General features: G+C 40.5%; 1 protein-coding gene across 2 annotated transcripts in view; it reads left to right on the top strand.

Moving 5' to 3' along the window:
- The window catches only part of IRS1 (insulin receptor substrate 1), a 56466-nt gene extending 41203 nt beyond the window's left edge, over nucleotides 1-15263 (top strand). For both annotated transcript variants that reach the window (XR_011326162.1, XM_069792144.1), the window contains one exon: nucleotides 14207-15263. The gene's annotated coding sequence lies outside the window, so the exon portion shown is untranslated. The remainder of the gene's footprint in view (nucleotides 1-14206) is intronic.
- The last annotated feature ends 859 nt before the right edge of the window (nucleotides 15264-16122 follow it).

Here is a 16122-nt window from a genome sequence, read left to right as displayed (position 1 = left end):
TTCATGCTACTATAGCCTACTTTAGCTCCTTTTTGCATATATGCAAACTCATAGGCAGTGGTGTTGTACTCTTACATTTTGTACATTGCATGTGATAAGTAGAAAACTCATGTTGCAGAAAAGTGTGATAAGCACTATACCTTCTGATAAAATTCTAAACTGCAATATACATATATTTTCAATATGACAACATAGTTGCAAAGTTGTTTTCTTTTGTTCGTTATGCGATGTAAAATGATGAAATGTACCTTCAAAAAACCTTCTTAATAATATGAAAAATCTGCTATTATTGGAAAACAGATGGACAAAATACCGTAGATTGAGATCTCTTTGGTTGTCATGCTGTGTGTGGTGGTTTTTTTTTTTCCCAAAAGGCCATGAAAATGGAAGTTTTATAACAAAAATACTAGCTTTATCTTAATTAAAGCCTTCATTTAAGAGAACTGGACCTAAAATCATACTTAGAGTATTTTTTGGATCTGGCATGAAGATATAGATGGAAAGCAGAAGTCAAGATACTTTCTGCCATTCTTCATATGTTGTTCTTACTGTAGCAAGGACACTCAAGAGTCCCTACCACTGGAGCTGCAGGGAGTTTCCAAACATGTAGAAGAACTTAAAAAACAAATGTGATATCCTGTTGGATAAGGATGCAGGGAGAATTTCATATAGATAGCTTCCGAAAGCAGAAAAGGTTTTAAAAGGGACTGCACTGTAAAACTTCCTTACTGTGGAGCATTGGCTTTGGAAGTAACTTAGTATTAGGCGTCATCAATTGCATAGCTGCTTGGTTGCAGTCTTACTGTGGTTTGGATTACCTTTATAACAAAGATCAGACTGGCAAGAACTTTCTTGAAAATTGCACTGTGGCTTGTCACAACTGGTGATTTTATTTATTTATTTACTTATTTTATTATTTCCCTCTGCTTTTCAAGCTGCCTTCTCCCATCTCAGGAATATGTTGATCTGCACTTGCTCCTTTAAGTATAATGCAGACTTCTGGTTTTTAAGTTATAAGGCTGAATGGAACATCACCCTCCTTGTTTGACCTTCTACATGTGATACACAATCCATTAAATCTCATGTAATATTTAAGAATTTAATGCATTCTTTGCATAACATAACAGTAATAGTACTAACAAAACACTGCTGCAAGCAAAACTGCTTACACAGATGATCTGTGAGCAGTGGAACTAATGAAGCCCTGTTTCCTATAGATTTGTCTTAGAAATATTAACTGGCCCTTTTGTGCCCGCAGTACACCCTCTGCTGCTTTTCCTCTGTAGTATCTGCCAGACAGTGCTGGGTCTGTTGAGGAGAAGGGAGTGGGGTCTGATGGTGGGTGCTGACCAGCCTGCTCTCTGTGGCACACACGGGTTAAAACTGTGCCTCAGAAAAGGAATCCTTTACTCAGCCATAGATTTTTACAAAACATAGAGCAGTGTGGTGGGTTGACCCTGGCTGGAGGCCGGTGCCCACCAAAGCCACTCTATCACTCCCCCCCTCCTCAGCTGGACAGGGGAGAGAAAATATAACAAAGGGCTTGTGGGTCGAGATAAGGACAGGAGAGATCACTCACCAGTTACCATCATGGGCAAAACAGACTCAGCTTGGGGAAAATTAACTCAATTTATTACCAATCAACCAGAGTAGGGTAATGAGAAATAAAACCAAATCTCAGAACACCTTCCCTCCACCCCTCCCTTCTTCCTGGCACAGCTTCACTCCTGGATTCTCCCCCCGCAGCGGTGCAGGGGGATGGGGAATGGGGTTAACGGTCAGTTCATCACACGTTGTCTCTGCCACTTCATCCTCCTCAGGGGCAGGACTTATTACACTCTTCCCCTGCTCCAACGTGGGTTCTTCCCACGGGCTGCAGTCCTTCACGAACTTCTCCAACATGGGTCCCTCCCACGGTGTGCAGTCCTTCAGGCACACACTGCTCCAGCGTGGGTCGCCCATGGGGTCACAAGTCCTGCCAGAAAACCTGCTCCAGCGTGGGCTTCTCTCTCCACAGGGCCATGGGTCCTGCCAGGAGCCTGCTCCAGCGTGGGCTTCCCACGGGGTCACAGCCTCCTTTGGGCAGCCCCTGCTCCAGCGTGGGGTCCTCCCCGGGCTGCAGGTGGATATCTGCTCCACCGTGGACCTCCATGGGCTGCAGGGGGACAGCCTGCCTCACCATGGTCTTCCCCACAGGCTGCAGGGGAATCTCTGCTCCGGCACCTGGAGCATCTCCTCCCCCTCCTTTTTCACTGACCTGGAGGTCTGCAGGGCTGTTTCTCTCACATGTTCTCACTCCTCTCTCCGGCTGCAGTTTCTGTGCCTGCTGCAACTTTTTTTTTTTTCCCTTCTTAAATCTGTTATCCCAGAGGCACTACCACCGTCGCTGATGGGCTCGGCCTTGGCCAGCGGTGGGTCTGCCTTGGAGCCGGCTGGCATTCGCTCCGTCAGACATAGGGGAAGCTTCCAGCAGCTTCTCACAGAAGCCACCCCTGTAACCTGCCGCGCTACCAAAACCTTGCCACACAAAGCCAATACAAGTAGCTTAGTGTATCTGAAACTTTATGTTTTTGCAAAGTTAAACTGAATTTTACATCCTGTTTAGAAGGTCTGCTCTCTATTCTACCAATTACATCAGCTCCATTTCTTCAGGAAACCAGACCAAAGAAACCAGTGCAAGCTAAGGTTTCTTGATTATGGCACGACATATTTTGTCATCTTGGTGACTGTGTTACTTGTGCTGTCCATACCCTCCTTTCCTCTCCCGTCACTTCATTGTCTTTGGGTTTTGTGCTGACTGTATTTCTGCTTTGCTGCAGATGAATGTCTTTGCCCCTTAACCGGCTTATGTTTAGCTGCAACTTGGGCAATCCACTGAGCAGTTGCTCTGAAGGAAAAGAAAATATTTATGTGCCTAGAATAGTTATTTTCAGGGTATTTTAGTCAATGGCTTTTCTGTGGTATGGCTGAACTGTAACAGACTTCAGTAGTGGGATACACAGTTGTTAGAAGACTTGGTAGTGAAAGGAGGCACAAGGTAATGTCTGATGGTAATTTGCCTTGAGGACCTTTACTTCTGTATGCCAAAGTTTTTCTTTTTTCCTAATCCTGCTTCCTTCTCCTTCTAGCACATTTTAGTTTTTGAACTGCTAAATGCCAAAAGTATGCCTAGTTTTGGACATCAAGGAAACTATGGTCCATCATCAACACTAATTTAAACAGTACTATAGTCAGTAAGACTAGCAGTTTCAATAACTACTTGTTAGATACTATTTTGTCAAACCATTTCTAAAACCGTTGTTGATGCTTAGCTAGTATAATATTAAACTTCGTGTTTCAGGAAGAGATCTTGTTCTGTGTGTGTTTTGAGTAACTTTTTGAATGAAGTTGATATTTAAGGGTGATTAATTTATTTGGGGGAGAGGTTTAAATGTAGCATCAATTACTTCTGTAATCACTGAGACTATCAGCACTCCAAGATAGTTAAAGAATTCCTCTCCTAGTTAAGAAGACTGGGTGGCCAATGGTACAAGTTCATGTCGTAGGTTATGAGAACATGGAGAACTTTTCATTTTATGAGATTATATAGTGCGGTCATACAGTGTAATAAGGTTGAATTTTTACATATTTTGCCAAGGTTAATGTTTTGTGGATGTTTTCAATCATTGATTAACCCAGACATCTTAATGAGATGTGACATCACGTACAGATCCTTTGGTGTGCATGCTAAGCCTTTAATCTGTAGTGCTATATGCTTTTAATTTTCAATTGACTTATACTAATAGCTTTTAAGGAGTTATCCTTAATACTAGGTTCGACAACTGATGGAAGATTTATGTGTCACAATAATACAGTATCTATCATCTAGTGAGATTGTTACTGATGCTGTTGTGAACAACTTTCATTAAATGGGAAAAACTTCTACTTGGCATGTTTTTTAAAAGAATTTAAGTATTATTGAATTAAAATGTCTGACTGCAAATTCTGAGATGAGAAAAACTTTTACCTATTTTGACTTTTGCTTGTGTAATTATACAGTTTCATAATGCTAGATTGTTGTTAAAATTATATTGGATAATTAACGTGACTGTTGATTTGTTTCCCATTTTAAATCATGGCAACTGAACAAGTGAAGATTAGTCCATTTAAGCTGTTAGTAACTTTAAAATATAATATTGGCTGTCATTCAGGCTTTTAGGATTTCACTGAATGAAACTCTAAAGAAACAGCAGTAAAAGACTTGGTTTGTCTGATTGGTCTTTATAATGTGGATTTAATTCACAGCTGTATCCAAGTAGTGCTCCCCTCTCTTGGAGAGCCTGCCAGGTGCTGCTTCCTCTGTCCATATACTTAAAACTTGAGATAGCTCTATTGTTTTGAATCAGTATTACATTTCCTTTGTGCTCTTTCATCACCCTATATTTACTATTTTCTTGTCACTATGGTTTCTGGAAATAAATTGGATTACAATTATTTTGAAAACCTAATCTATATACAAACAAATATTTTGGTGTTTAAATGGTACGATGAATAGTTTAGCCATGAAGCACCTTGGAGCTCATTAAAGTGCTCAGCATTGTTTTTGAAGTCAATCCCATCACAGTCCAGAGTATCTTGATTGCTAAATCAGTGGGAGTAGAAGGGTAGAGCTCTGGCTCTACCAGTAAAGGCTTATTTTCTTATGTTGGAATTTTGTGTCTTTTTCCAGCTAAAAATTCTATTTGCATGTAGAGTTCACTTGATTTGATAAATCTGTTTTGATGTGGAATAATGCTTGGCAATATATACAGTCACAAAATTCTCACATGTTATTTATTTTCTTAAGCATTGATACTTTTGCCCCCACCCTCATGCATATGCATTCTCACAGTTTAAGACCATGTAGTAAGAAATTAATATTTCCCACATATAACATATTCTCTTCAGTTTGTAGGCAGTGTTCAGGGAATGAAGCATTTTTTCAGTTCTTTTTGTTCTCATCAACCTATGGCTGGCCTAATATTTTACTGATAGCACCTTGTCCAGATGCTGCCCTGCATCTGTCGTCATGTGGGCACTGTCCAGACACTTATCACCCTGCTGTCTGGCCCCGGGCACAGTCTGAACTCTTCTGTCAGGTAGCAGTTCTCATCTCACAGTCAAGACACTGAGATGCGGGAAGATTAAGGCTCAAACCTAATTCCCTAGATGTTATAGTGATTGTGTGTGTTTGAGACATCATGACTTCCTCCTCCTCACAAGAAAATTTCGTGTAGAAAATAGATGGGACATATGTTTTACCTGTTTTGCCTGAGACCAAGACAAAGTAACTTGAGTAACAGCAAATCAAACCAAGAAGCAGAATTAGATTTCAGGTCTTTCTGCATCCAGTTGTGTGCTTGTCCACGTGCCTCTAGGTTGTATATACCCCAACCACAGCACTTCATTGTTGAAGAGCTTTTGAGCATGGCTGATGCTTTGGATTTCAGTTGTCAGCTTAAGTGTCAAACGATTTTGAACATCAGATTTGAAGTGCTGGGAAGAGGAAAATGCCATATGACTCCAGCTAAAGTTTTGCAATTTATGGCAGAGAGGTCAGGTCAAATGAGTGCAAATTACTAGAAACTAGAAATAAATTGTGAATGTATGTGGATGTACATGAAAATACATTCTTACTGAAACAAATTTATGTCAGATGTCATAGACTTGTAAGATTTGTTATCGTCTTGGTCTGCAAAGGAGAAAACAATGGGTCGAAGCAGTTAATGTCACTCATTTGATGTCAGACTGATGATGGTATCTTGGTGAAAAACTAAGTCTGTGGTTAAATAATTGTTTTCTAGTCCAGCTTCAAGTTGTAACAAAATTTACTGTTGCTTTTTGCCTTTTACCAAAGGCCTTCTCCTTTTACTTTATTTAAAGCACTACCTTGGCATTGGTGAGGCCGCACCTCGAGTCCCGTGTTCAGTTTTGGGCCCCTCACTACAGGAAAGACATGGAGGTGCTGGAGCGTGTCCAGAGAAGGGCAACCAAGTTGGTGAGGGGCCTGGAGCACAAGTCTTATCAGGAGCAGCTGAGGGAAGTGGGGTTGTTTAGTCTGGAGAAGAGGAAGAGAGGGGAGACCTTATCGCTCTCTACAACTGCCTGAAAGGAGGTTGTAGTGAGGTGGGTGCTGGTCTCTTCTGTCAGGTGGCTGGAGATAGGACGAGAGGAAATGGCCTCAAGTTGAGGCAGGGGAGATTTAAGTTGGCTATTAGGAAAAATTTCTTTACTTAGAGGGTTGTCAGGCATTGGAATAGGCTGCCCAGGGAAGTGGTTGAGTCACCATCCCTGGAGGTATTCAAAAAGCGTGTAGACAAGGTACTCCAGAATGTGGTTTAGTGGGCATGGTTGACGGTTGGACTCGATGATCTTGAAGGTCTTTTCCAGCATAAATGATTCTATGATTCTAATTTATTTTCAACTGTTATTTCTGCTGTATGGTACAGTTTTTGTGTTAAGGCATAGCAAACAGTGTCAAAATAATGAATGCTTTGGTTCTACTTTGGCTTTCCAAACTACTTCTTACAATTTTGTCAACTTTATGACATTTCATTTGTTCTTATCCCTTCCTCTGTTTTCTTGGTGTGTTTTTCAGAATGTGTTTTCCAGCACCTCCTTATTATCCTTTTTTGATACTTAATGCGCTGTTGTTGGGAATTAAGGAAGTGTTTTATCCAAAAGCACTGCAGAACTTCCTTCCCGTGCTGCCGCCAGAAGTGCTGCAGACTAGCTACTTAATTTGCACTGGGAAAATTTCAAAGGAAGGTCAGCTAGCCAGGTTATGCCCCTGCAGGGCTTCTGTATGTCTTCCTTTTAAATGCCATTTTTCTTATGTCTGTTCTACTTTTTCCCCTTACTTGTCCATAGGGAGGAAAATGGCTCCAGCGAAGCCGAATGGTGTGAATCCTTGCTTTAAGGTGGAACTCTCACAATTTAGTTTGTATCACGAGATTACTTTCAAGGTAGTTGAGACTATTTACGTATGTTAAAAAAACATGTCAAAGGTAAATCTGGCAGAAAATAAGCATTGTAAAGTTGGGTCAGGAAAGCACAGGAGAAAGTGGCAACGTTTGGTTGCAGGAATGGGGAACCAGACCACAGTGCCAGAAAGGCATGTGAAATACAAACTTACAGAAGGATAATGAAAATGAAAATTCAGCAGCTTAGATCTATTCTGATTATGTGGTAGCTACACTGGGTGTTATGTGTTGCTGAGCTTCACTGCTGATGTAATTTAGTTGATATACTATGAGCACAGCTTCAGTGCACTCAAGTTTGGTCAAATTTAATTGTGTATGTTTAAATTGCTAACAAGCTAAGGGTGTGTGAGTGCATCTAAAGGCACAGGAAGAAACACACTGCTTCCCCATAGGGAGAGCAGTTGTAATGATTCCCAGCATTGGTGAGTTTTATTGAATTCCAAACTACCATAAATGTAATTTAAAAAAAAAAAAAGGTTGTGCTAAGAAAACTCCTTTAAGAAACAAATTGTGTAATGAAGTTGTGTTTCTGGATTCCCTATGTGTTTGATAAAGATAAATACTGAGCAGTGTTTTCCTCTTTCAAGGATACAGCCATACAAAGTACACTTCACCATTGCCTTATTGACCTGAGCGTGGGTTATTGGGTTGTCGGGGGAAGCGTGAATGCCCCAAATTCTTCAGGGTTAGACTCTGAAAACTCAGTGAACTGAACAGTACAAATTCCAAAATAATTAATGACCCGGGTTGTTGAATTTGCAAGTTTCTTTGGATCTTAAAAACAGAAGCAATGTTGTCCTGTGAAGGCTGAAGCTATTAACTAGATGATACACATTTAGGTTTTGATATCCCTTCTCATTATTGCAGTCTGGGGGAGGGGAGAAGACCCTGAGCCAGCAGTGGGTTTATCTGAGGGATATCAAACACAAACAATGCTGCCAAGAGTATTAGAGAAGCATTATGAGAAGATTTGGGATGAACTTGGAGTATTGATCTCATGAGATCCTGCATTCCCGGGCTTCATAACAACATCATTATTTTCAGTCCTGAAAACAAAGGAATTTCTTTTCCTGTAAGCTGGACCTAACCGGTAGGTGATTACTCAGCTGGACTACTAGTAAAGGAAGGGGAAAGATGCAGACTGTCAGTCCTTACAAAATTGGAAGAAACAAACATGAGGATCCCAGTTATAATGTAGCACTTTTTAATGAGAGATACTCTTCCGATATTTTCCATTTAATAAAAAACAAACAAACAAAAATCTTTGGGCTGCATCTTGGGTTTTTGTAACTTGCAGCTGTTGGACAGTTGTTTTGCTTTATCGCTTAGTTGTACCACTGCAAGAAAATTGTAGAATTTCTTTACAAAACAGACTATTGAATTTAAGCTCTTTCTTTCTAGGCTTAGTCATATCTTGTTTCTTGTAGTCTTCAAGAAAAACAAGAACTCAGTAACTTTTTTTTCCAAAATTGAAAGATGAAATATTTAATCAGAAATTCAGTACTTGGGTCAAGTACCCCCTAACTGCTGCTGATTTTGTGTAATAGAGCAGGAGATCCCTTAAATATGTTTCTACATACAAACTTGGTGAATTGCTTTTTTGAGTATCCTTTTTTTATACCAGCGCAGAGAGCTGGCTTGTTTCTTCCTCTTTACAGGTGGAAACTGGAAATGGGCAAATCTGACCTCCAGCAGTGTCACTCTCCTATGCTAGAAGCTTGGGGCAGACAGTCCTTGGCTTCCTGTCTGTGGCAGCAGCCTTTCTTGCTGACCTCAGTGATGGGTTTAGTTTTGTCTTGAGAGAGTTTAAATCAGGTTGACACACTGTGAAGTTGAAAACAAACATACGAATTCTTTGCTGGGTAGCAGCTCATCCGAAGAATGCATGTGGTTTAGTTTGTGTTTTCTCACCGTACTTACACCCCAGGAAATGAGTTCTTAAATGTAAGAACCTGATTCTGCTCATCATCTTATTTTAAAAGTCTCTTAGTTTTTTGGGTTTTTTTTCTCACCACCTCTTTCTGGGGAAAAGAGGAAGATCTTCCTCTGTGGTGAGGATGACATTTTTCAGTGCTATACATGAAACGAGTGAATTCTGTCTGAACTCATAGCGGAAAGACTGTACCATCTATTACTGGTCCTTACGTTCTCCCATCAGAGAACGATTACCTGTACGAACAAGAAAAAGGGGATGAAAACATCAAATCCAGTTACTCGCCCTGATAGGAAAGGACTTGGTGAAACCGAATCCTCAGTAATTCCCCACTTACGACTGAAATAGGCATTTTGGGGTACAGTGAAGAAAAGCTTATCTAGGCTTATTAAATGTAGATTATAGCCTGTCAAGTTAAATAGCAACGTTGTAATTACTTTGTTTAGTTCTATATTGAACTGCTTTTGTTAGTACTTAGGCTGCAATTAACATACTAGAGCAACCATTGTTTCTTCTTGCATTCCTTTACTCTTTCAACGGTCCATGTGAGGTGGGGGAAACTACACCGTATTTGTATCTCTTTGAAAAGAAGCTATTTGAGCCAGTTTAAATTTTGGTGGATGTTTTTAATTTATCTGAATGGGGTACTTCCCATATCTGTGCACACGTTAGTAATGCCAAGATGTAAACAGACACTGCTTAGGATCATCAGTACAGTGACACAAAAACATGTGGATAAATTCAGCTTTTAAGTAGGTGTGCACCATTTCATTATAATTAGGTGATGACTCATGCAAATGTCACCAAGACAAGAGCTGTAAAAGAGTTTTTCAGGACTACTTAATGTGTTTACGTTGTGTCACATTTCTAGAGACCTTTGGTTATACCTGCCCAGACAAAGGGTGCCCAAGGCTGCATGCAGACCTCGACTTGTGAAATTCTGCACAAGTCTGCTGCGTGTTTTCATAATGGCTATCTTTTTATTTTGAGCTTTTGATCCTGAGCTTTCTTTTCTTTTTTTTTTTTTTTAAACTAGGTAGATGTATTAATTATGCTGTAAATCACTGTCTAATCTACCCAGAATAGGATACTCTATGTGATTGATCCTAAAGTAAATAACAAATGCATTTACTTTTAAAACCTTTTATTTATAACTAGTAACTTTGGCAGGGAGTCTTCAACCAGTCCTTGTTGCTTATTGTTTCGGTTGAGATGCTGGTGGGATAGGTACAGTTTTAGAGAATACATTTGGTTTAGCAAGGTTGATGGCAGAGTTGGGAAATGATCCCCCTTCTGTAGGTCTGGAAAAATCTGCATTTTCTTCAGTCAGGAGTCATCTTCTCATTGACGTGGCTCTATTAGCTGTAGAGTTGTTTCCTAAACAAATGTCCAGCTAACACTGGAAAGGTGTCACAGTATACTAAGCTGGTCTCATGTTTGGGGGCTGCATTTTGCCCTGGCGTATTAATCAGTGACAAAGTAGTTGCATTTATTTGCTGAAATGATCGTGGAGCTTCAACAGCAACTCTGCATCATTTTATTTGTTTTGAAATGAAATGACCTTTTGGAAGGGCATTTCAGTTGGTATTTTAGGGGCAAGACCCATTATTGGCCCTTAATAGCAAATAAAAGCTTAAAATGGCTACTGGAAAGTCTTTTGCTTGAAGATCACTTGAGTTTTCACTTCTCATTTCTTTTGATATATTTGTTCCTCCTTGGTTACGTTTCAAAGAGAATGGGTTGTAAGGAAGGAGTAAGGATTACACTTTAAGTGTATTTTAACAACACATCTATTTTATATATGAAAATTCTGTTAACTTCAGGAAAGATATATTATTAAATTGTCTAGACGTTCTGCTCTTAGGGAGTTCAAATTTTAAGTACTCTTTGCCTTCTCCAGCTCCCCGATAATGGAAATAAAATGAAGTATCAACTTATTTTTAGTTACTGGATTTAAGAATGGGACTTCAGTTGTAATAGGAACTACAGCTAACTGTGTTGTATCCAGCCTGGACTGAAAGATTTGAGAAGAAAGCATTGCCAGCTGGAACGTGTGTGAGTGTTATCTGTGTGTGTGTTGTAACAGATGTTGAGCAGAGACTACTTGTCAAGGGTACCTTGTAGTAACTTTTAAAGATACTTGTTTGTTTCAGTACATTTTTCTTGCATCACTAATTTTTTCCATAAATTCAACCACAAGCTGCATTATTGGGGACTCCAGCTGAAACTTGTGGTGAGTAGGAAATAGATTAAACACAGGTTTTCCCTTTTCTCTGGTTGCCAACAGTGATGTCAGTAGTTTTAATGATCCTTACCTCAGCTCGCTGCTGTCGTAGCACTCTCTTAAAATGCTTGTCTTCTGCACTGTTTTTATATGTTGTTAAGGAAATGCTGATGGCTGTTGATAAGAAACAATGAGGTATCCAGCCGATGACTTCAATTCTGAATAAGGTACTTCCGTCTTGAAACATACTGCTAAAATGGAGGATGGGGCTTTGGGCTGTAAGTTATGCACAAACTAGAATTCCCTGGATCCAAGGCCTTATGGGTTGACTATTTCCAGTGACCTTGGAGGAGCAGTTTTGCCCTCAGAATGGCTGTTTTCTAGGCGTCTTTGTGCATTCAGACAGAACAGGCACCACTGTCCTGTAATAGTAGCACGGGTTGTCATTCTCAGTTACACAATTTTTGTTTTGTGGAAAGAGATTCGTCAGAGGAGTTGGGGATATGAAACCAAATGATTGCGATCAATAATTTCAGTCTGTATTAAAGAGTCTAAATTTTTTTTCCTTCACAAGATCAGAAGAAAACAAAAGCTACTGATGTTTTATCAAAGGTTGACAGACAGATTTCCATGTTGTACTGCTGAAGATCCTGGAGGTGTAATTACAAGCTTGAAACTGCTCCGTGCCCCAGCGTCCTGTCATACCCGCAGCTGAATTTTGTATGAAATGCAGCCTGTACCAGTTTGTGTCCTACATGATTCTGGCTCTTAATCCTAAATCTCAAACTCTTGGATATTTCAGCCTGCCTTTTACACACGTGCAGGACTTTAATATGGGTTTCTGTAACTGTGGGTTTCCTCAGTATTATTTTCTTAGTGAATTCCTCTAGGAAGTGTTTTGTTTTTCAAATAGACTTGTTACTCTCTTTCTTCCTTTGGTCTTCTGACTTCCGAATCCAGGAATGAATGCCTGCTAGTATCGGTTGCGATGACTTCTTGGCCATATTGATTGAATTGGATTGGGCAGGCCATTTTGTTCAATATATGATGTATTCGAGTTTAGATGGCTTGAATACTAGTGAAGAGGTATAATAGTTGGCCCTGATACTGCAAATTATTATTTATGTACTTAAAATCTCTTAGCAGAATAAGGTCTAGTGACATAGAAAAGCTGTTACTTGCTTTCCTTCTGCTTGCCCTGTCTGTGCAGGGCAGGTCGGGCTGTGGGGCCCTGCTGATGGGCACCCAACTGTTCCTCTGGCCCTGCTGCACGGGAGCTGGGTGTGAAACACCTGCCTCAGATATGCAGCACGCAGATCACGCACACTTTGCTCCTCCGTTTAAATGAAGCCATTTCTCCTTTGTTGCTCGTCTTTATTAATAAAGTGTGGCATTACTGGCTAATTTTAGGTCCAACATAGTTGAAGGGCTGCAAAGCTATGTGAAGCTGTATATAGATATTTGGGTAGGAACATTCCACTAGATCGTAATGCGAGTGCAGAAGAAAGTTGAAAGTAAATAAGAGATCTGTGAGATAATTCTCCAGGGAGTTTTCACAGCATACCACACAACATTTGCAGGGATAGGCTTTCCTTTCACTTGAAGGACCACACAAAGTAAATTCTGTTTCTTGGGCAATTAAAGAATATAGGACAGGAGGTCTTTTCAGTTTTTTTACTTCAGCGTGTCTATGGGAAGCCTTTATTTGTACTGAGGAAAATGCACTGTTTACCTATCTTTTCAGGAGCGTAGTTAATATCGAATATAGAAATAGACACACTTTTATGTAAAATCTGAGTCTTGCTTCATCAGATTTTGGGTGAAACTCCTGAAATGTAAATGATGGCAGCCCTCTAACCCCAGTTAAAACAAAAATAGTATTCATTTCACTGGTGCGTTGTTCAGTCCCTAGTGGGCACGGCTGCATGCGACTGTAGTGTGAAGAGAGGAGGACGGGGCTGTGGTCAGTGGTGGCTCAGGGATCGCATGCTTGCGCGGGCAGCAGGGTTGACACCGGCGGCTGGCGGGAGGTGGGCGCTGTGCATGCATGCGTGCAGCCGGCCGTTGCGGCCAGGGCCTTGGGTGCAGCGGGGCGGCACCCCATGGTGTCCTGGCGTGTGGCCTCAACCCTGCGTCCTCCAGTGGGGACGCCACTCCCCGCTGGGGGCCGAAGTGTCTGCCGCAGGGTTGCCGGCAGGGCACAAGGCAGATCGGCACCCAGAGTGCCCTACTGCGCGCTACGTTGCCTGTGATCAGAGCCCTCGTACTGGTGACCTGCCTCTGTGAAATCAGCTGAAAAGCAGAGTTGAGAGGACTTGTTGACAGACGCAGTTGCACTATGTGCCAGATCAGGGAGCCTGGAGCCAAGAGATGAGGAGGACTGGTGGCGGCACAGGGTCAAAAGCAGCTTCTGACATTCATTCCCCAGTAAACCTGTGCTGTGTGTTATTAGGGTTGCAGGACCTTGTTGTGCACCCGGTACTCTCTCAGAGAGAGAAGCAGACTGTAGATTAAATTTATGGACTTTAGCAGGATTTGCTGGATACAATTTTTTTGGTAACTTGTAGGTCAATAGAGAATGGTAATGCTGCACCCCTAGTGCTCTGTTCCTTGGTCATCCTTCTCATGCAAGCCGTAGCATTTGCAGGTGGCCAGGAAGCCCTACAAGGAGGCCTGATATCTAATGAATCTTTCTTGTAGTGGGTAAAAACACCACCAGCAGGCTAATGGTTTGAGCTTTTCTCTCGTCACAGGAGTTAATCAGTATGGACATTTAAATTGTTTCTGCTTAGGTGAATCTCTTGCAAGTTTTAAATGTATTTCTGACTGCTTTGACTTTTATTGCCAACATGTGTTTTAAATGCTTTTGGGATTCAGATGCTTGAGTACAGTTCAACTGTGTATGCCATAATTTTTCAAGGTGCTAACATTTTCTGTTTGGATGATAACTCTTTTAAAGAAGCAAAAAAAAGGAGGGGGAGGGAAATAATTACAGAAAAGCTTTTAAAAGTGCCCATGATGCTAATTTTCTTTCTCTTTCAATTTCAGAATGATGACCTATACAACCTCAGCAAATCCTTCTTTTAACTCATGGGTATCAAGACTATAAATGTTTCATGCTATCACAACTAGGACCTCACCTCCTCTTCCTCCTCCTCTTCCTCTGTAAATGGGTACGATGCATCCAGTTCAGTTTGTTTACTTTACACAAACCTCAGGAGTTAGTTGACTGAGCTGCACATCCTGTGTTGTGCCAAGCAGAAGCACTGTGACACCTGGACAATTAGTCTCTCTTACTTCATCCTCTACCATAAGGACTTAGCTGGCCACGATGAACTGATGTGCCCACCACTATGTCATGGTGAGAATGGGTATTTTACTAGCACATTTACACAACTTCATTTGCTGCTGAAAACCTGTATGACAAATCATCATTGTAAATTATTACATAAAAAACTTAATGTTGGTTGAAGAGTATTAAATATTTAACATAGGTTTTGATTTATACATGTACTTTTTTAATTAAAATGTAACTTTTCCTACAGCACATCTTTTTTGATGTGGAACTGAGGTATACTATATTCTGTTGTAAACAGAGTGGGAAACCTGCTTAAAACAAGGCTTCTAAGAATAGAGTAGGGTACTATTCTTGTTTTAAGATTGTAATTCAGAAAATAATATAATATGAGTCATTGGTCCCTGGGCCTTGATTGTACAGTCATATTTACTGATACTATCAGTTGTAAGATAACCCTGATGTTGAGTTGAGTTCTTTCCAAAAGAAAAATAATTTTGTACTCCTTGTAAAATAATAGTCTGTATTAACTACAATGAAGACAAACATTACTGTACATGGTATTTACAAGTGTCAACTTGAATTCATCAATTGCACAGGAACTGACAAAAAATCAGAAAAAAGAAATCAGTGTCTTCCATTGTATATATTGTAAAGAAAAAAAAACAACCAACAGAAAACCACAAAACAAATTGAAAACAAAAAAAAAGGGTGAACTTTTCAAATTGACTCTTTCCCTGGAATGAAAATGTGGGTGTTTGTAAATTCTGGAAATCTCTTTCTATATGTAATAAACTAGATACTGTTTTATCTGCTGTAGTGTTTTTTGGGGTTTTTTGTTTTCTTGGTAAGCTGTCTCAAATATCTCAAATTGTCCCACCAGGTTTCTTTGATGTTTCCATTGTGTGTAATTGAGAATGGCTGTGGATCACCATAGCTTAAGAATAAAGTCAAGTGTAATTAGGTGTAGTAGGGAGTATGCTTCCTTGAATTATTTCACTAAAGCTCTTGTTTCAGTTTTCTGGAGAATCTTCAGGATACAGCCCTCTTTCCACTGAAGTCAGTGGAAGAGTTCACAGCAAGTGAAATCACTGGAAGCCATAGCAAGACTTCAGTATAAAATTTAAAAAGAACAGCCTGGGTGATTGTCCGGAAATCAGTGCAAGAGGAAGGATGAGGAAGAATTCTTCTGCGACTCTCCTGTGCTCCACTCTGGTTCTGTGCAGATGGAAATTCTTTTGTGCGTAGCATTTGCAGAGCCTTAATTCTTTTTGGGACTGAGATCATGGATTTCCATATAAAACACTGTTGAAGGGATAATTGAACTTGAAGCCATGTCAGGTCTGTGTTGGTCCCTCCTCCTGCTTCTGCGAAGCAGCTCCATGCACCTGTGCACATTCAACAGGATTCTTATTATCAGCAAAAGGCAAGCACTCAGCACCAGCTCTCCCTGCAGGAAGGCTGTCAAACTCTCAAAGAAGGGGTTTCTTTCCCCTGAGATGTTCATGATGTCTGGGGTTAGGCTGTGGTTAATGCAATGTTCTCCTCTGACTGCAGTATAGATGAAGGGGCCATTGCACAGCTATTTTTCACCTCTTCTTTTGCTGGAGGCTTACCATTCCCTTAGATCTGCTGTTATTACTGCACATATATAACCACTTTGACCCTG

The sequence above is a fragment of the Haliaeetus albicilla genome, chromosome 9 (genome assembly GCF_947461875.1).
Source record: "Haliaeetus albicilla chromosome 9, bHalAlb1.1, whole genome shotgun sequence".
Classification (NCBI taxonomy): Eukaryota; Metazoa; Chordata; class Aves; order Accipitriformes; family Accipitridae; genus Haliaeetus; species Haliaeetus albicilla.
The sequence above is the reverse complement of the archived record's forward strand: the minus strand, read 5'-3'. Positions and strand labels throughout refer to the sequence as shown.